The following is a 20,567-nucleotide window of genomic DNA, read 5'->3' as shown; positions in this document are numbered from 1 at the left end:
ATCTGTGAGGACTCAAATAACCAATGTCCCTGGAAGGGACTAATGGCACCTGGGGCTTTTCATGGTAGCTCCCCTAAACCAACTGTCTGTCAGAAACCCAGAGCCTCAAGTAACTCTAAATATAGAAGGAAAACTGGTTGATATCCTTCTTAACACCAGAGCTATCTTTTCGTCCTCCTTTCCACTCCAGGCCAACTATCCAAATGCAGCATGACGATTAGAGGGATCTCCAGAAAACTTCTAACTAAATTTTTCTCTCAGCCCCTGGGATGTATATGGGTAAACCTAATTTTTTCTCATCCTTTCTGGATAATGCCAGAGAGCCTTACTCCCTAGCTAGAAAGGGACATTATAAGTAAATTAGAGACTACGGTGCTACTAACTCCAGGACAGATAAATTATGTGAGTTTTTGAAAATTACTGGATATTGTAGACTATAGATACCAGGGTTCAGGAAACTAGATTGTTAGTGTATCAATTATTAAAGGAGACTCAATCCCACCTACTCTCCCTCGCCCCCAAAATAAAGTGGGGTCTGGCTCCTAAACATGGTCTCCAGACCTTGAAATGGTTACAAACAGATCAGGGCAATTACTATTACCAAACCCACAGAGCTAGAAGATCATTAAAACACAACATCAGGCCTTTCATTTAGGGAGGGACAAAATTTATCAAATAGCCCAAAGGATGTTTACTGGAAAAAAAAAATTGTCAAGGACAGTTCTGCATGTAGTATCAGCCTGTGAAGTATGTCTTAGAAACAATCTTTTCAATCAGAAACTTGCTCTCCGACAATCAAGGAACTGGAGACTATCCAGGAAAGATTAACAATTACGTTTCACTCACGCGAAGATCAAAAAAAAATTCCAACATCTGTTGGTATGGGTTAATACTTTTACTAATTGGGTAAAGGCCTTCCCCTACAAGACAGAAAAGGCACAAAAAATAATAAAAATTCTGCTTATAAAAATAATACCCAGGTTTGGCTTATCTGAACATTTACAAATTAATAATGGTAAATGATTGCCTTGCCTCTTTCTCTAATGGAACTCCTGGCTCTTGAAAAAGTTTTACACCTCAAAATAAAGCAGACTGTCTGCTTATACTCAGCAAAACTCTAAATAACACCTCACAAGCATTAGATGCTTAAAAAAATTTTTTTAAATTAAGTTAGGGCCAAACTCTTGGAAATAGAGCCACCATTGATTACTTACTGCTCCTGCTTCTATATCACCTGGGTTATGAGAGATTCCCTGACATATATTGTTTACAAAGTCAAGGTCTCTCTTAGATTATTTGACAGGTTTGGAAACTGTAGACATTATCTTAAGATGCCATCTTGTTGGTTAGTATAATCTTTACTTTGTGTTTTTCTCTTTGTGTCTGCTAAAGTTTATGCCACCTCATGCCTGCCAGCCTTCCTGTAAAACCATACTGTGGGCCACTCTACCAACCCTTGGGTAGACTCTAACCACTATACCCCTATACCATCCCTTATCAGCTTGAAGAAGCCAGAACTGTCATTGTCTCTGTTGGAAACTCTGTTTCCTAACAGCAGTTATAGGTCCTATTCCAGGAGAGAAATCAATAGGAAAAAGTTTAACATTAGGCAGGGGGAGATAAGGGACCTTCAGGGAAACAGACTGCAGCTGCAAATGGGAGTTTAAAGAAGCAGATGGGGTTCTCCCTTTATAAAATCCTTTATGGGTACCCTCCCCCCATTATCAAGGGCATAAGGGGGGATCTAAATGAGATAATCAGTCTAACCCTAAGACAACAGATGGGGCCCTTGGCTTTACCCTAACCACCTTACACCACTGGGTCAAGGAACGATTACCTGTGAATCTGACCACAGACACTCACCCCTTTAAACCAGGAGATGAAATATGGATAAAGGAGTGAAATGTCTAACCCCTAAAGCCCCTCTGGAGGGGCCCATTCACTGTCATTTTGCCCACCCTTAGTAAAGGTACCTTAGTAAAGGTATCTAAAGCGGGTCCCTGGAATCAGAGTGAAGCCTACATCTTGAAACTGGGAGTGCATTCCTGATCCACTAATGCTGTGCAAGCTGACCGTATGGAAGAAGCAATCTGCAACTCCAGAGGCTCCAGGAGACTGCAGCCCTGCTTTAGTCACTCCAGAAGTTGACTAATCTACACACAGCAAAAGCTTGAGGTATCAACAGTCTGATGAAACAAAAGACTGTCCTTATTTTCTATATGTTTCCTTACTGTGATGCACTGTCACACCTTGTTTCTCACTATTATTATGATTCTTGCTCTACTCTTTGCCATAGGATTGGCCGAGGCCACCCTGGCCAGCTGGAAACGTGAGAGGTTTCTGTTAACACTCACCTTCCTTGTGTGGATAGGATACTTCGTTGGTACCAACATGGGGGGAAAATGGCCACAAGAGACTAAAAAAATTAGATCCCCACAAACCTTATAGTAGAACAAAATACCCCAGTCCTACTATCAGGGTTTGGCTTCTCAAAATCTCAATTATTGGAAAAAACTGTCTTGCCTAGTGGGGAAAAACTTCATTGTCATCTCTGTTAAAAACTTAACATGGCTAAGCCAAAGATTTTATAACCCATATGCCCAAAAAACCCAATGGTGGGGGACCCCAGACCACCTTGAGCCAGAGCCCCACCCTTGTCTAACTTCTCTCATCTCTGCCAGCCCTGAGACAATGTCAACGCAGCCATCAAATGGCAGGGCCCAGGTGGACTGTACTAGATATGTGGAAGGACAGCCTGTATAGTACTCCTTTCAGTCTGGTCAGGGTCATATGTGCTGGAAACTATTCATCCATCTTTCTTCCTGCTCCCACTTGCCAGAGGGAAATATTTGAGAGTCCAAGTGTATGGGGACAGGGAGACTCAAAGGAAGCAAAGTGCCTTACAAATTGGCAATTAAAAAGATAATAAATGGCCTCCCGAGTGTATAATCCAATATTATGGCCCTGCCACCTGGGCAGAGGTTGGGTACTGAGGCTACTGCACTCCCATTTACATGCTAAATTGCATAATTAGACTGCAAGCAGTTGTAGAAATTATAACCAATGAAACTGCCAGAGCTCTTAACTTACTAGCTAAGCAGCAAACCAAAATGCACAATGCCATCTATCAAAATTGCTTGATCTTAGATTACATGCTTGCTTCTGAGGGAGGTGTTTATGGAAAACACCTGAGCAACAGCTGCCTACAGATAGATGATGAGGGAAAAATCATAGAGGAAATCACAGATCAAATGAGAAAGGTTGCTCATGTCCCAGTCCAGACCTGGAAAGGTTGGAACCCTGGGCAGTTATTTGGAGGATGGTTTTCAACTCTTGAGGGATTCAAATACCTCATGGGAATTATCCTCCTAATTTTGGGAGGGTGCTTGATCTTACCCTGCTTATCTCCCTTGATTATAAGGTCTATCTCCAGTCTCATTGAGGGTATGGTTGAGAGAAAGACAGTGACTCATGTAATGATGTCATAAAAATATAAACCTCTAAACCAAGATGATGTTCTTTGACCCAAAATAGAGGGGTCCGAGCATCAAAGTGGGGAGAGTGGCATCATCCCCTCCCTAAGGAGAGAGAAAAAAAGGGAGAGAAAACTTCAAGGTAACGTGGCTATATGCCTATGTGATGACATCCCTCATGACCTTGTAAACTGAGACTACTTAATCAGACTGCATGTTTATGTGTGTTACCATATATGGGAGACAAAGAAATAGAAAATGTATTTTTAAAAAACTATGCCATGTAACATTTGGTGCTCAGTCTTTGGGTACAAACCCAACTGAGCGGTGCCAGCAGGAATAAAGTTCCTTCCTGGAAAGAAAAGCCTCAGTGTCATGACTCTGTGCGGGAATTCTGCTACACAACTAATCACGAAAAAACCAACTAGATTTTCCCAGATAAGGCAACTACCTAAGCTATAGCCAATCAAATTATTTCTTTGCTTTGCTTTCAAATATTCTTTTTTTTTAATTTTTTTTAACGTTTATTTATTTTTGACACAGAGAGAGACAGAGCATGAATGGGGGAGGGTCAGAGAGAGGGAGACACAGAATTGAAACAGGCTCCAGGCTCTGAGCTGTCAGCACAGAGCCCGATGCGGGGCTCAAACTCACAGAGTGCGAGATCATGACCTGAGCCGAAGTCGGCCACTTAACCGACTGAGCCACCCAGGCGCCCCTCAAATATTCTTAATAAAAGTCCTTCCCTTAGCTCCTAAACACTTTCAGTTTGGTACTGTCCAATCTGAACCAATTTTTGCTCAAATGAACTCTCAAACTTTTAAATATGCCTCAGTTTATCTTTTAAAAACAGTAAGTCAAAGTATAGATCACCCTTATCATCTTGAATCAAAATACTATTGACAGAAGAAAATTAGTTTTACAAATTACTCCAATTTGAAGGTAAACTAGGCCCAAGATGGTGTTGCCCATGCTAACTCCCACATTAGCAAACCAAAACTTAACTGAGTTTCTACGCTCAGCTGTCCCAGAAAAGGACAGCCATGTCAACCAGTCGATGTTTGCCTGTTCAGCACAAATTACCTGACTGAGCTCCAAGAATTCCTTTGCCCCATATGAGGAAAGTAACCCTATTTTAACCAACAAACAAGTGCCTTATAACTTCCTTGTTCCTGCTTACTTTGGTCTATAAAAATCTTTCACTTCTGGGGTTCCTGGTGGCTCAGTCAGTTAAGTATCCAACTCTTGATTTTGGCACAGGTCATGATCTCATGGTTTGTGGGATTGAGCCCTGTGTTGGGCTCTGTGCTAACAGCACAGAGCCTACCTAGGATTCTCTCTCCCTCTCTCTCTGCCCCTCCCTCACTTGAAGGAGTATGTGGGTTTTCTCTCTCTCAAAATAAATAAACATTTATTAAAGAGTCTTTCATTTGTGCAGCTCTTCAAAGCTCTTCTCTATCTGCTAGATTGGAAGCTACCTGACTCATGTATCACTGAACAAAGCCAATCTTTAAAATTTACTCAATTGAATTTTCTTCTTTAGCAGTTTTGGCAATCAGAATGAGATCCAAAGGAGGCTATTGATGGCTTTGGGAACAATGAGAAACACAGGTGTTGGTGCCAATGAACCCTTTGAGTTCTCTGTCTTTCTCAATGTCTCCAAAAGACATGGTAAGTTCCTCTCATATCTGAGCTCTGACTTCTTCTTATGTTTGAGTTTCTGACCTAATTGACTTTTCTAGTCCAGGGTTTAACAGATCAGCCTGAGCTAGCAGATGGTTCCACTAAAGCCTGTAGACCATAGTCCATTATTAGTTCACAGTCCTGATTTATTGGGTGTTGTTCCTTCAGTTTATAGTTCCACTATGGGACCTGCTAGTTTTGTTTGTGTGCACCTAAGGTAGTATAAACTGTTTTTAGGCAACAGACTTGAGCAATGGAAACCTGAGAAAGGTAAAAGGGCCCACAGAGACCACTGAGCTGGAGTAAACAGGCTCATTAAGTGACCCACCTCGAAATAACCACAGGCTCAAACCGACCAATTATAACAAGGCATAGTTCCTAAGATTACCAAAAGGGAGAATTCCACATATCTCCAAACTCCCTTACTCTGCTCTAAAAACTGGCTTCTCACCACTGTCTGATAGCTCAGAGCCTGCTTAGCATTCTTTCTCTGCCCCTCCCCTTCCCTCGAAATAAATAAACATTAAAAACAAAAAAGAATTCTTACCAGAATCAGCTCTCCTAGATTTCTGTCTGTAGTGCAGGGTCAAGAGAAGAAGGTAAAATTTCACATCCCCTTCGTTTTAAAATTCAGACACTTGTGAATCTGGTTTTGGGGTACATATTGTGTATTGATCCTCTCTCTCCCAGATACAGCTATTGCTTTTTTATTTGTCTCATTTTGTGTTCTGAGAACTTGGCTTGGCTTTCTTGCCTTCCTGGGGAAGGCAGATTGTCAGTTTTTCATGTGTAGGCAATTCAGCCATCAGTTTAGGGACCCCAAGAATATGGCCAGACAAAACTGTGGGTTGTACTCTCTGGCTAGGTCCAATGCACTTTTGCCAGCTCTCAGGGCAATTGTCTAAATTTTTCTCTTGGTTATCTTTGGGAGTGGTTCTGGATCTTGGGAAGGCTTTTGCACCTTTTGCACCCTCTTTGGTGATGTTTGTTGCATCCAAGGGTAAGTCATAAAAGACTTACTGGTTTGTGTTGAGTCACTTGATAGGTATACCTTTGGTTTAAAAGAAGTAAAAAACAAACAAACAAACAAACAAACAAACAAAAAAACCAACAGGTGGTGGGAGAGTTCAATACTGTCAGGTATATTTACTCTTTGTCCTATCTGAATACAGCCTGAAAATGCATTTGAAAGAATTTTTTTAAGAAGGTCTATAGTCAGAAGTTGGCCAAATTAGAGCTGACATTCAGAGTCTGTAAGGACCATTTTTTTTTTTAAGCCCTCTCCTTTAAACTAAAATGAAACTATGAAACAGAGGGAAAGAAAAGCATTCTGAAGCCATTGTGGAAGAATTTGCTAAAATGTTCCAAAGACCCAAACTATAAGTCTAAAATGTAGGAATCTTTTGATTTCCAACTTAGCTGAAAATATTCTCCTTGGTATAAAGAAGCAGATTGAAGATAATATGGTTGGATGGGTGTGTCAGTCTCTTGATATCATTCAGGCTTAAAAACAACTTAATTTATGAAAACAATTTAAAAACAACTATCCTTGTCTTAACAATTGAATCTTTACAAAAATAAAAATGCAGCTCTACAAGCAACTCAAAGCTTACTTGTCCTATTTATCAATGCTAAAACCTTCCTTATTCATCTCAGAAGGCACGTAGATACTGTAAAAGATCTGGACTTTGGGAACAAAGGTCCTTCTTAGAGAAATTTACATTCTTTCTCTGTGCCTATGATATATAAATATTCCTGGTCTTCCCCAGGAACCAGGGCCTATATCTTTCAAATGCAAACTTGAAGGAGGTAATTCTAATCAGAAGGACAAAACAAAGTTATTTGGAAACTAAGCCTATGAAAAATCTTAAAAGTCTTCTCTACAAATATTAGTGAAAGGCTTAAGCCATCTAAGCAAGTAAACAACTTATTCCATCTGCCAGAAACACAATTTGGGTTCAACTGTTTTTTATAAACTAGTCAGTTTTGCATTATTGAACCCTTGCTGGGTGAACCAGGGAGATCTTGGGCCCTGGGGCCTCAATGTGGCCAAACCAAGAGGAGTCATTAAAGGTTCTTGGTCTTGTCTTGAGAAAGAGGAGTCATCAAAGGTTCTTGGTCTTGTCTTGAGAAAGAATTCAAGGACTGACGTGCAATACAGTGGATGAGTCACACAAGAGGGAAGCTGTGTTAAAGTGAAAGATACACTCTCAGGATAGAGCAAGCAAGCTCAAGACAGAGACCTACACGCTTTGGGGGTTGGGATTCTTTTACTGACAGTCTTTAATTAGGGGGTGGAATATTCATTACTTGGGGCAGGAAACATGGTTTCCCACTTTTTCCTCCCAATTAGATCAGGGGTTTCCTGTCATGGCACCTGCCATCTTGGGCCTGTCTGGTTTGACCTGGCTTCTTTATGGCTTCATGGCTTCTGCCAGGAAAGACCTCCTACCTTCCCCATAGCTGGCTATGACTTCCTCATTGCTAACCTCCAGGCATCCCGTTAGAACCCAACAAACTGCCTGCTCTAACAGAACCTGTCTCATGACTAAAATTTTAACATAAAAGCTATATTGGGGTGCCTGGGTGTCTCAGTTGGTTAAGCATCAGACTTTGGTTCAGGTCAGGATCTTGCAGTCTGTGAGTGGAGTCCTGCATCAGGCTCTGTGCTGACAGCTCAGAGCCTGGAGCTTGCTTCAGATTCTGTGTCTCCCTCTCTCTGTGTCCCTCCTCCACTTGTGCTCTCTCTCTCTCAAAAAATAAATAAACATTAAAAAAAATAAAATAAAAGCTATAAGATCTTTATTTGTATCTAGCTATATGTTCATGTATATCTATGTATATTACAGATGTGTGATATTTTTTTACCTCCAGATGGAATTGCCAAAATTAATTTGTAAAGAACTCTATTTAATTGGCCTAACAAAAATCAAGAATCTGTATGGGAATTAAAGATACAACATAGAAAATATAGTCAATGGTGGGAAGCCTGGGTGGCTCAGTGGGTTAAGCGTCCGACTTTGTTTCAGATCATGATCTCACGGTTCATGAGTTCGAGCCCCATGTGGGGCTCTGTGCTGACAGCTCAGAGCCCGGAGCCTGCTTCAGATTCTGTGCCTCCTTCTCTCTCTGCCCCTTCCCTGCTTGCAGTCTTTGTCACTCAAAAATAAATAAACATTAAAAAAAGAAAAAAAAAAGAAAATATAGTCAACGGTATTGTAATAGCATTGTATGGTGATGGATGGTAGCTACATTTGTGGTGAGCACAGCATAACATACAGATTTGTTGATCGTTGTGTTATACATCAGAAATTAAAGTAACATTGTTCATCAACTATACTTCAATTAAAAAAAGAAAAAAAGAAGCATTTATACAAATCAAGTGTACTTTCAGAAATGTGGAAACTAATGTTTTTCAAATTCATGTCATCTATGATAATCTTAGCTAAATAACAGCTCATTTAAGTTCAATAGTTTAATTAAAACAGGCATATCTTTACAGTTATAAGCTTTTATTCTAGCTAAATTTACTAAAAGTCATATAAGCTCATGTTATCTCTTACAGAATTTGTCAGCAAGTAAGATAGCTTAATGTGATGGTTGGCAGTTTAAAGTCTCAATGATATTTTAATGACTAATGTAAACATAATTATTAAGAACAAGTAAATTACACAGATGTAAATAAGATAAAAGTTTATAAACTCTTCAATAATAATTATACTTAATGCTATATCTACTTAAAACTAGTTTCCAATTCTTTTTGGTAACTTAAAACCTTAAAGTTATACTAAGCTAAGTTAAATGATAGATATTCATTGAATATCCAGATCATTTCCAAATAAGATAAAATATTGCAACATTAGTTACTGAACATTATCTACTTTGGGTTTCTCATTATAGAGGAACTGAAGATATTTGGGTATATTAGTAAATATTTTATATGCCACATTGAAAAATGCACTGTAGAGAATGTACTTCTAGAAATCAGAAAATGTATTCATATACTTGTCAATCCACAGAATGCTAGTGTAACAGCTCACAATGCTTATGTCTTAGTTTTCACTAGAAATTGAGGATTCGATTCTAAGTATTACAAATTCTAACCAATACATGTAATTAAAACTACTTAAAATTAATTAGTGGTAAAAGAAACAAACATGTATGAAAAGTAGTTAAGAAGAGTAAAATGCATTTTTGGATGAGAAGAAATACACAGAGACCCAGTGGGGCTCAGTCCACTGATACTGAGCATGTGATTTATGATCCTGGGGTTGTGATTTTGAGCCCCATGTTGGGCACAGATTACTTTTTTAAAAAAGTATGAGAAAAATAAAATAATAAAATAAAATAAAATGTAAGAAGTATGGAAAATGTGTTTTTTGTCTTCAAGTAAAATGGTTGTTTCACAATAAGGAAGAGGAAAATATAGGAAAAAGCCTAAATGGATATATATATATATATATATATATATATATATATATAACAATTTTTTTTAACGTTTATTTATTTTTGAGACAGGGGGAGACAGAGCACAAATAGGGGAGGGTCAGAGAGAGGGAGACACAGAATCTGAAACAGATTCCAGGATTTGAGCTGTCAGCACAGAGCCCGACGTGGGGCTCGAACTCATGGACCACGAGATCATGATCCGAGCTGAAGTCGGACGCTTAACCGACTGAGCCACCCAGGCACCCCTGGATATATATTTTTAAAAAGCTATAGATGGTTTCTGGAAAATGAGTCATAAGGAAAGCATTTTATGTGTGGTCAAACTGGCTAAAATCGGAATACATTTATTCAAGTTCTTAAAGAATTTTTTTTTTTTTTTAATATGGAACGCTTCATGAATTTGCGTGTCATCCTTGCGCAGGGGCCATGCTAATCTTCTCTGTATCGTTCCAATTTTAGTATATGTGCTGCCGAAGCGAGCACAAGAATGGGTTTTAATATCAAAAGTACACTTGTGCAAAATTAGAATTTGTTTTTCTACTGACCTGTTGAAGAATGGACTTAGACTAGTTTCTTACACCAGGCACAAAAATAAACTCAAAATGGATGAAAGACCTAAACATAAGACAGGAAACCATCAAAATCCTAGAGAAGAAAACGGGCAACAACCTCTTTGACCTTGGCTGCAGCAGCTTCTTACTCTACTAGACATGTCTCCAGAGGCAAGGGAAATAAAAGCAAAAATGAACTATTGGCATCTCATCAAGATAAAAACTTCTGCACAGCGAGGGAAACAATCAGTTTGGATAAAGAGTTAATATTCAAGGGGCGCCTGGGTAGCTCAATTGGCTAAGCATCCAACTTCAGCTCAGATCAAGATCTCACAGTTCATGAGTTCGAGCCCTGCATTGGGCTCTGTGCTGACAGCTCAGAGCCTGAGGCCTGCGTTGGATTCTGTGTCTCCCTCTCTCTCTGCCCCCCCCCCCCACCCTCTGTCTCTGTCTCTGTCTCCAAAATAAATAAACATTTAAAAAAAAGAATTAGTATTCAAAATCTATAAAGAATTCACCAAACTCAACACTCAAAGAACAAATAATCCAGTGAAGAAATGGGCAAAAGACATGAATAGACACTTTTCCAAAGAAAACATCCAGATGGTTAGCAGACACATGAAAAGAGGCTCAACATCACTCATCATCAGGGAAATACAAATAAAACCCACAATGAAATACCACCTCACACTTGACACAATGGCTAAAATGAACAACTCAGGAAGCAACAGATGTTGGGAAGGATGTGGAGAAAGGTGGACACTTTTGCACTGCTGGTGGGATGCAAACTGGTACAGCCACTCTGGAAAACAGTATGGGGGTTCCTCAAAAAATTAAAAGTAGAACTATCCTGTGACCTAGAAATTGAACTACTAGGAGCTTATTCAAAGGATATAGGAGTGCTGATTCAAAGGGGCACATGCACCCCAGTGTTTATAGCAACACTATCAACAATAGCCAAAGGATGGAAAGAGCCTAAACTGATGAATGGATAAAGAAGATGTGTTTTACATATACAATGGAATGTAACTCAGCAATCAAAAAGAATGAAATCTCGCCATTTGCCATAACTAGAGTGTATTATGCCATGAGAAATATGTCAGTCAGAGAAAGACAAATACCATACATATGATTTCACTTATATGTGGAATTTAAGAAACAAAACAGATGAACATAGGGGATGGGAAGGAAAAATAAGATAAAGACAGAGAGGGAGACAAACCAGAAGAGATTCTTAAATATAGAGAACAAACTGAGGGGTGTTGGTGGGGTTTGGGTTGGGGATGGGCTAAATGGGCAATGGGCATCAAGGACACTTGTTGGGATGAGCACTGGCTGTTATATGTAAGTGATGAATCACTAACTTCTATTCCTGAAATCATTATTACACCATATGTTAACTAATTTGTAATTAAATTAAAAAAAGGGGGGCGCCTGGATGGCTCAGTTGGTTAAGCTGTCTGACCTCGGCTCAGGTAGTGATCTTACAGTTTGTGAGTTCAAGCCTCGTGTCAGGCTCTGTGCTGACAGCTCAGAGCCTGGAGCCTGCTTCAGATTCTGTGTCTCCCTCTCTCTCTGTCCCTCCCCGACGTGTGCTCTGTCTCTCTCTCAAACAAATACATAAATAAACATAAAAAAAGAAAAAAAAGAAATAACCTATGTTCATCAATAGGAAATTGGTAAAGCAAATGTGGTACATTCGGGTTTAGCAAAGAATGGAGAAGCCTTTTCTATAGTAGAATGATATTTATATTTGTATTTTAATATATTTGTGCATACTCATATGTAATAATCCAAGATATATTATTCAGTGAAAAGAAGTCTAGGCACATCTTTTGTTTCTAAGTCATTTGAACCCAAATATTTTGAACTGAAGAATGGAATGGAAGTATTTCATTTTCTCAGAGTAGCTTTTAGTGCAACTGCCTGTAGCTCAAAGAATTTGAAATCTTGAATGTAGGCTAAGATAATCTCAGATTGGTATTGCTCACAGACAACCAGTGGTGGAAGCAAATAGAAAATTTTCTCCAGAGGAAGATTTAGTTATTCTATGCATCAAAAAATAATGCCTCAAGTAATTTTTCACGTGCAGTGTCCACAGAGTCAAATATAATCAGACACACAAAGAAACAAGATACTATGAGCCAGGACCTGCAGAAATAAAAGAAAACAGAAACAGAATCCCAAATATATAATATTAGAATTATTAGACAGACTTTAAAACAACTACCCTAATTATAATGAAAAATATAGAAGCTAAGCTTGTAAGATTCAGAAAAAGTGATAAAATTAACATAGCAAATTAGAAAAGAACACTTGAAATCCTAGAACTTAAAGATATAGTGACTGAAATTAAGATATGAATTGACATGCTTAAAAGAAGATTAGACTGAACTGAAGAAGAGATTAGTAAGCAGGAAGATAGGTAAGTAAAAATTGCACAGAATGCAGAATGTAGAAATTAGAAAGTCACAGATTAAGTGACATTATGACTAGAGTGAGAAGTTCTAACAAATTTAATTTGAGAGCAGGAAGGAGACAATGGGGCAGAGACAAAATTGAAGAAATAATGACTGAGAAATTTCCAGAACTAATGGTACATTAGCCCACAGACTCAAGTAATTAGTGAATCCTGGGTGGTTCAGTCAGAGGAACATGTAACTCTTGACATCTGGGTTGTGAGTTAGAGCCCCACATTGGGTATAGAGATTACTTAAGAAAAAAAGTCTTTATAAAAAGAAATTTGTGAATCCTAGGCAGCATAAATTTTAAAATACATCATAGCAAAATGACAAAAACAAATTAAAATGGTGAGAGTGGACATTCTTATCTTGTTCCTGACCATGGGGGAAAGGCTCTTAGTTTTTCCCTATTGAGGATGATATTAGCTGTGGGTCTTTTATATATGGCCTTTATGATGTTAAGGTATGTTCCATCAATCCCTACTTTGTTGAGGGTTGTTATCAAGTATGAATGCTGTATTTTGCCAAATGCTTTTTCCGGGTCTGTTGAGAGGATCACCTGGTTCTTATCCTTGCTTTTATTAATGTGGTGTTTCATGTTGATTGGTTTGTGAATATTGAACGAACCCCGCAGCCCAGGAATAAATCCCACTTGATCGTAGTAATTCTTTTAATGTACTGTTGAATTTGATTTGCTAGTATCTTGTTGAGAATTTTGTATCCATGTTCATCAGGGATATTGACCTGCAATTCTCCTTTTTAGTGGGCTATTTGTCTGATTTTGGAATCAAGGTAATACTAGCCTTGCAGAATGAATTTGGAAGTTTTCCTTCCATTCCTATTTTTTGAAAGAGTTTGAGAAGAATAGATATTAACTCTTTTTTAAATGTCTGATAGAATTCTCCTGGAAAGCCATCTGGCCCAGGACTGTAGTTTGTTGGGAGATTTTTGATGACTGTTTCAAAATCTTTGCTGGTTATGGGTCTGTTCAAATTTTCTATTTCTTCCTGTTTCAGTTTTGGTAGTTTGCATGTTTCTAGGAATTTGTCCATTTCTTCCATATTGCCCAGTTTGTTTGCATATAATTTTTCATAATATTCTCTTATAATAGTTTGTATTTCTGAGATGTTGGTCTGGGATTCTGAGATGTTGGTTGTGATCCCATTTCATTTGTGATTTTATTTATTTGGGTTCTTTCTCTTTTCTTTTTGATAAGTCTGGCTAGGGGTTATCATTTTGATTAATTCTTTCAAAGAACCACCTCTTAGTTTCTTTGATCTGCTCCTCTGCTTGGCCCATCCTTGCTGTTGTGGACTCCATTCAGATTTACACCTCAGTTCCAGCATTTTTAGTTCAGCCTGAATAGATTTTAGCTCTTTTATCTCTATAACAAGTGATTCTCTAGTGTGTTCTATGCTTTTTTCAAACCCTGGTAGACTCTTCATAATTGTTATTTTAAATTCTAATTCAGACATCTTACTTTTATCTGTATTGATTAAATTCCTAGCTGTCATTTCTTCCTGTTGTTTCTTTTGGGGTGAATTCCTCTGTCTTGTCATTTTGGAAGGGGGAAAAATAAAAAAAATAAAATTAAAATTAAAAAAATTAAAAAATTAAAAAAAAATTGGGGCGCCTGGGTGGCTCAGTCGGTTATGCATCCAACTTCGGTTCAGGTCATAATCTCACAGTTTCTGAGTTCAAGCCCCATGTCAGGCTCTGTGCAGACAGCTCAAAGCCTGGAGCCTGCTTCAGATTTTGTCTCCCTCTCTCTCTGCCCTTCTGCTCGGTCTCTGTGTCTCTCTTTCTCAAAAATAAACATTAAAATTTTTTAACTTAAAAAAATAATAAAGGAAGGCAGATTCTAGATGTGTTTTGGTCTGCTTGTTAAGGGAAGCTTCCACAGGTCATTTTTTCTGTTTATAGATGGCAGCTTTGTTCTCTAAGACTTCCAGTCGATTTCTTGGGTGTTCAGAATGATTTGATATTTAGCTGTTTGGGAGAGGAGGCACTTAGGGTTGCCTTACTCCTACCTCATCTGAACACTCCCCTTTTAACCTTAACATTTGATCACACCTCTCCTTCGGGTCTGATGAAAAGGGGATTATTGTTAAAGTAACCAGATTAGACTCAAGGTGGAGCGACTCACGGTAAACCTCATGTCAGCAAATCAAAACTTCACTAAATTTCTATGCTGGGTTCTCCCAGAAAAGGAAAGCTTAGATCAGCCAGTCACTGCTTGTCTGCTCAGCATAAGTTACCTGACTTGACTCTAAGATGTCCCTTTGCTCCAAATAAGGAAAATAATCCTGCCTTAACCAACCAGCAAATGCCTAGTATAACTTCTTTGTAAAAATCTGTAAAGGGGCGCCTGGGTGGCGCAGTCGGTTAAGCGTCCGACTTCAGCCAGGTCACGATCTCGCGGTCCGTGAGTTCGAGCCCCGCGTCAGGCTCTGGGCTGATGGCTCGGAGCCTGGAGCCTGTTTCCGATTCTGTGTCTCCCTCTCTCTCTGCCCCTCCCCCGTTCATGCTCTGTCTCTCTCTGTCCCAAAAATAAATAAATAAAAAAAAAATCTGTAAAAATCTCTCACCTTATACAGCTCTGTGAAACTCCCTTCTCTCTGCTAGGTTGGATGCTGCCAAATTCATGAATCACCCAATAAATGCAGTAAGATCTTTAAAATTTACTCAGTTGAATTCTGTTCTTTCAACAAACGACTTTAATTTATAAAGAAGAGTAGAAGAGGTAACTGAGAAATGAGGGAAACAAAATAATCTTGTATGGGATTTTTGTTTGTTTGCTTTTTTAATTTTTTAAATATTTATTTATTTGAGAGAGAGAGAGAGAGAGAGAGAGAGAGAGAGAGAGAGAGAGAGAGAGAGAATGAGCAGTGGAGGGGCAGAAAGAGAGGGAGACACAGAATCCAAAGCAAGCTCCAGGCTCTGAGCTGTCAGCACAGAGCCCAACGTGGGGCTGGAGCTCACAAACCATGAGATCATGACCTGAGCCAAAGTCGGACGCTTAACCGACTGAGCCACCCAGGCACCCGTTTGTTTGTTTTTGTTTTGATCCTGGAATTTCCTGATTTGGAGTAAAATTGTCTTTTAAGAACACGTGTGATTGCCTGAAGTCAAGGCTCTTGGTGGGCCCAGAATCCAGGATTGGTTCTGGCTCCTGATGAGGATTTATTTGTATCTCAATGATGTAAACAACCAAGCCCAAGGGTCCACTGTACAGAAGATCCAAAAGCAGTCCAGGGCCTTTGGGCTATTGTTTGGTGCAGGAATTACTGGGAGCCTGCAATACTATTCATCTATAGGGGCTTTAATAGCAGAGTGTATATAGTGAGAAGTTCCATGAGGTATCACATGTCTTTTGAGCCTGTGAGCTCCATGACATCAGGGCTGGGCCCCTTTATTTCCCTGCTGTAGACTCCTGCCAAGGGCACCCCACCACACACACACACACACAATAGTTAACATGTGGTCTTTGTGTGTGTGTGTGTGTGTGTGTGTGTGTGTGTGTATGTATGTATGTATACTGCCCAAATATTTGTTGGCTAAATGATAAAATAGAACCAAGTCTTGCAAAGGCATCACAGCTATTTTCTCTTGTATTAGTTTTCTCAGGCTGCCATAACAAAACACCACAGACTGGGTGGCTCCGGTAACAGAAATTTATTGTCTCACAGTTCTGGAGCTGGAGGTCCAAACAAGGTTTGGCAGGTTTGGTTTCCCCTGAGGGAAACTTTTCCTTGGATTGCTGACTGCAGTTTTCTCCCTGTGTCCTCACATGGCCTTCCCTCTATGTGCGCATCCCTCATGTCTCTTCTTCTTCTTGTAAGGACACCATACCTACTGGATTAGGGCCCCACACTTTCAACCTCATTTAACCTTAGTTACTCAAAGACACTATCTTCAAATGCAGTTATATTAGGGATTAAGGCATCAACATATGAATTTGGGGGGTGGGATACAATTTAGTCCACAACACTCCTCACCTGCAGGCCCCTCACTGTCCTTCCCCTTATGTACCCACTTCCTTCTCTTTTTCTCCCTCTCCACAGACTCACTTTCTGTTTCTCTATGGCTTTATCTCATTCACCCTTTTAGAAGTTCACTCAACAGAAGTGAGTGGAATGTGCTGAGTTCACAGCACAGGAGCCCCGTGGTTTTGACTCAGACCTGTTTTGCTTGGCTTCATGACAGGAGTTTTCCTATGGGTCACCTCTCCTCAGTTTGCTATGATCCACATCACTTCCATGCTGTGGCACTGGCCCCCTTGGCTCATCCTCAGGTGGGTCTGGCCCCCATGGGCATTCCAGATGGAAATCCCAAGTTAGAGCCTCTGAGTCCCAAATTGTGCAACAAATCCAGCCTGCACAGCTAGACTCACTTGTGGCTGTCAACTGACCAGCCAGAGGAGTCAGAGAAGAGGTCAAGGACAGGAGCTCCTCTAAGAAGGAGCTTTAGTGGTTTGGAGGAAAGGAGTGGCAGAGAAACAATTTGTCCATATCTTGAACGAGATTCCCAACCTTTATTCCTCTCTTTGTCTTTCTCTCACTCAGGCATGTTTTAACCCCAGTAAAGTGGTCTGTTTTTCACATTGTTCTATTTGGCCACTATTACACACAAGTACCCTATTAATGCAATAGCACTGCACATAATGTCACCCAACCACACACACACATACACACACACACACACACACACACACACACTATGCACACATGCACTCCCCAATAGGCATATGCTATACCACCTACACACTCCACAATAATCCCACTACAGACACCCTATTAAGCACATGAATACTCACTACTCACACCTATATATGCAATCCCAACTCCTTACACACATGACCTCACTACACTCATACCCAACAACTCATACATAATTACATGAAATACCTTCCACTATTTACCTCACTACTCACAAACACCCATCAATCTCTCTCTCTCTCTCTTTCTCTCTCTCTCTCTCTCTCTCTCTCACACACACACACACACACACACACACTAATGAGCACCTCATTACATACAACTTCACATATATATACCACAGTACCCAGCACACATAGTACTCACACATACACACCCCTACACAAACTCTCACTACTTACATATAATCCCACTACATACATACAAACTCCCTACACACACACACACACACACACACACATCTCACCACCTGCATATACATATGCACACAACCTACACACATGCACACACACTTCCAAACACAAAACCATGTACACTCACCACACAACACTGTACATTGCTCCCCACCACACAGAAAACTCACTATGCTATACACACACACACACACACACACACACACCTTCTACAGATATGCACACATACACTATACATACACAACCTTCTTCACACATACACACCTCTATATGCACTCATACACATATACTTTCACTCCATTATCTACACCCTCCAAATCCACACGTACTTACCCACTCCATTACACACGTGCACACAAATCCACAAACACATATACATAAGCCTCACCACCTTCTTTTCTACCATTTTGTTGACAATTTTCTCCATATTCACAGCCTGCTTTTGACTGCCCATCCTACCCGTCCAAATTTCATTTCTCACCATCCCTACTCAGATTCCTTTCTCTAGCCAAGCTAACCACTTTCCTTTTTTTGCAGACTGTGAACTCCTCCTGATTGCTGAAACCTCACTGCCTGGCACTAAGTAGGGGTCCCATAAATTTCTATTAAACTGAATTCTCTCTCTGCAAATGTTCTCTCCCTTCTTTACCCAGATCAGATATTTTATTTCCTTCAATACACAGCTTAAAATTCATGGCCACTGCACTGTAACTCTCTTATCTGACATTCTTCTAGGAAGTGTTCATCAATTTTGTACCATACTCCTTATGTACCAGGATGTCAAAACTGAAGCTGTGAGCTAAGCAGAAGACATCAGATACCAAACTTAGTAAGAGGCACCATGGTAGAGTGTTCAAGGCAGTTAGTCCAGCACTTGCTTCCTGACTTTTGAGCTTCCCCACCCATTTCTCAGATATAAGAGTAGAGACAGTGGAACTGGAGGTGGAAGGGAATTTATGGAGTTTCTGTGGACAGAGATTCTGCAGCTTGAGTCTCATCCCCTTGGAGAGGGCTAGAGGAACTACCCCTTAACCTCAAACCTAGAGAGTGAGATGCAGTGGTAAAACTCAGAGAGGGAGACACACATTTCCTGAAGAAAGCATTCAAGTTGAAGGGGCTGTGGCAGGGGAGCCAGGGACAGTGGACTGCGGGTGTAATCTGCTTCTCACTGATGGTGGGGCAAGGACACAGGAGGGAGACTGACCTGGAACCATTTAGAGCCCTTCCCAGGAGTACTGCCTGTGAGAGGAAGGGGATGTCACTGGTGACAGTCAGTGGTGGAGAGGTCTGTCAGAGAAGCAAGGCCAGAGGGGCAGCCTACTGGAGAAGGGGCCCAGAAGCAGCAGATGCAGAAGTCTAGCAGGGGCTCTGAAAAGCCCCATAGTTCCTGCAAGGTAGTCAGGTGTGAAAGCCTGTTGGCCCTGCAGGTTGTGGAGCCAAATTAGAGGACAGCAGCAGGCTCTGGCCAAGTGAGAACCTCCCTGTCCACCCTCCCACACCTCACCCCTGCTCATGAGGAGATGAGTGGAGAAGAAAACCATAGGGAGGCTCCAGTAAGCAAGCCCAGGCCTCGTGGGAGGGGAAGAGGCAGGCTGGGCAGTCCTGCACTTGAACAAAAGTTGAAGTGTGTACTATCCTATGGGGCTGGACCCTGTGCACATCTGAATCCAGATTGTATTTGTGACTTAAAGTGATCATAGGACAATTTCCAAGGAATAAACAGAAAAAGCTTGGAGTTTTCATCTACTCTTCATCCACTGGCAGCGAGAGAGCTTCCCCCACATGTCAATATTAAAGGAACAATAGGGGCGCCTGGGTGGCTCAGTCGGTTAAGCGGCCGACTTCGGCTCAGGTCATGATCTCGCACTCCGTGAGTTCGAGCCCCGCGTCAGGCTCTGTGCTGACAGCTCAGAGCCTGGAGCCTGTTTCAGATTCTGTGTCTCCCTCTCTCTGACCCTCCCCCGTTCATGCTCTGTCTCTCTCTGTCTCAAAAATAAATAAATGTTAAAAAAAAAATTAAAAAAAAAATAAAGGAACAATAGGTGACAAAAATTTTTTATTACATCTCAATGTCATTGCTGGCACTGGTTACACGTGTGTCTCCTATTAAGTTTCTTAGTTTTTATATCTGTTGGTATTCCAAATGTCATCCTTGCATTGTCTTTAACCTGCCACAATGTCCTGCACTTTACTGGGGGCCATTAGTTAGTATGTGGGGGCAAGCATTAGATTTGGCAGCCCTGGAAAGAGTGGGACTGAGTGTGGCTAGGCTTTCACGTGGCGGGGCCTTGAATAAGTCATCTCACCAGCCTCAGTGTGGGGTGCACCCATTGTGCTTACATTGCCTCCATGTTGTTTACTGTTCTTTAAGAGAGGGCTCAACCCACCAAATTCCCACAAAATTTGCTCATTCCAAGGAGTTAAATGTAACAGCTGTTTTCAGGGGAGAACAGTCCCATTTATCAGTGGACACTCAGTGAAGCACTGTATGTGTAGTTTTCAGTGTATCTTACTGTTACTTATTAAATCTTCAACACAGATTTCAAGCTTTGGAGATATGTGAAAAGATTAAACATATGTTTCTCATTATTAAGAACTCAGCAAGTGGAATATAGGTGATATACACCAATAAACCATAATAAAATGTAACTTTTAGATCACTTATCATTGTACAATTTGGGGGTACTTAGTACATTCACAATCAAACCATCACTATCTAGTTCCAGAATTACTTTTGTCATTCCAAAAGGAGACTCTGTACCTAGTAAGCAGTCACTCTTCGTTCCCATTTCAGTAAAATCATGAACATAATTTCTTT

At 40.3% G+C, this 20,567-nt stretch overlaps 1 protein-coding gene and 1 non-coding gene across 2 annotated transcripts in view; both read right to left on the bottom strand.

Annotated features, from left to right (window-relative positions):
• NINL (ninein like) overlaps nt 1-6,152 on the bottom strand; it is a 205,455-nt gene extending 199,303 nt beyond the window's left edge. The window contains exon 1 of the mRNA XM_058684663.1: nt 5,704-6,152. The gene's annotated coding sequence lies outside the window, so the exon portion shown is untranslated. The remainder of the gene's footprint in view (nt 1-5,703) is intronic.
• A 3,829-nt stretch (nt 6,153-9,981) lies between these two features.
• Nucleotides 9,982-10,088, bottom strand: LOC131486503 (U6 spliceosomal RNA). Its single transcript, XR_009249383.1, has one exon. It is a non-coding gene; the product is annotated as a U6 spliceosomal RNA (small nuclear RNA).
• Nucleotides 10,089-20,567: the final 10,479 nt, after the last annotated feature.

This window comes from Neofelis nebulosa, chromosome 9 (assembly GCF_028018385.1).
Source record: "Neofelis nebulosa isolate mNeoNeb1 chromosome 9, mNeoNeb1.pri, whole genome shotgun sequence".
NCBI classification, from domain to species: domain Eukaryota; kingdom Metazoa; phylum Chordata; class Mammalia; order Carnivora; family Felidae; genus Neofelis; species Neofelis nebulosa.
This window is presented reverse-complemented; position numbering and strand designations above follow the sequence as displayed.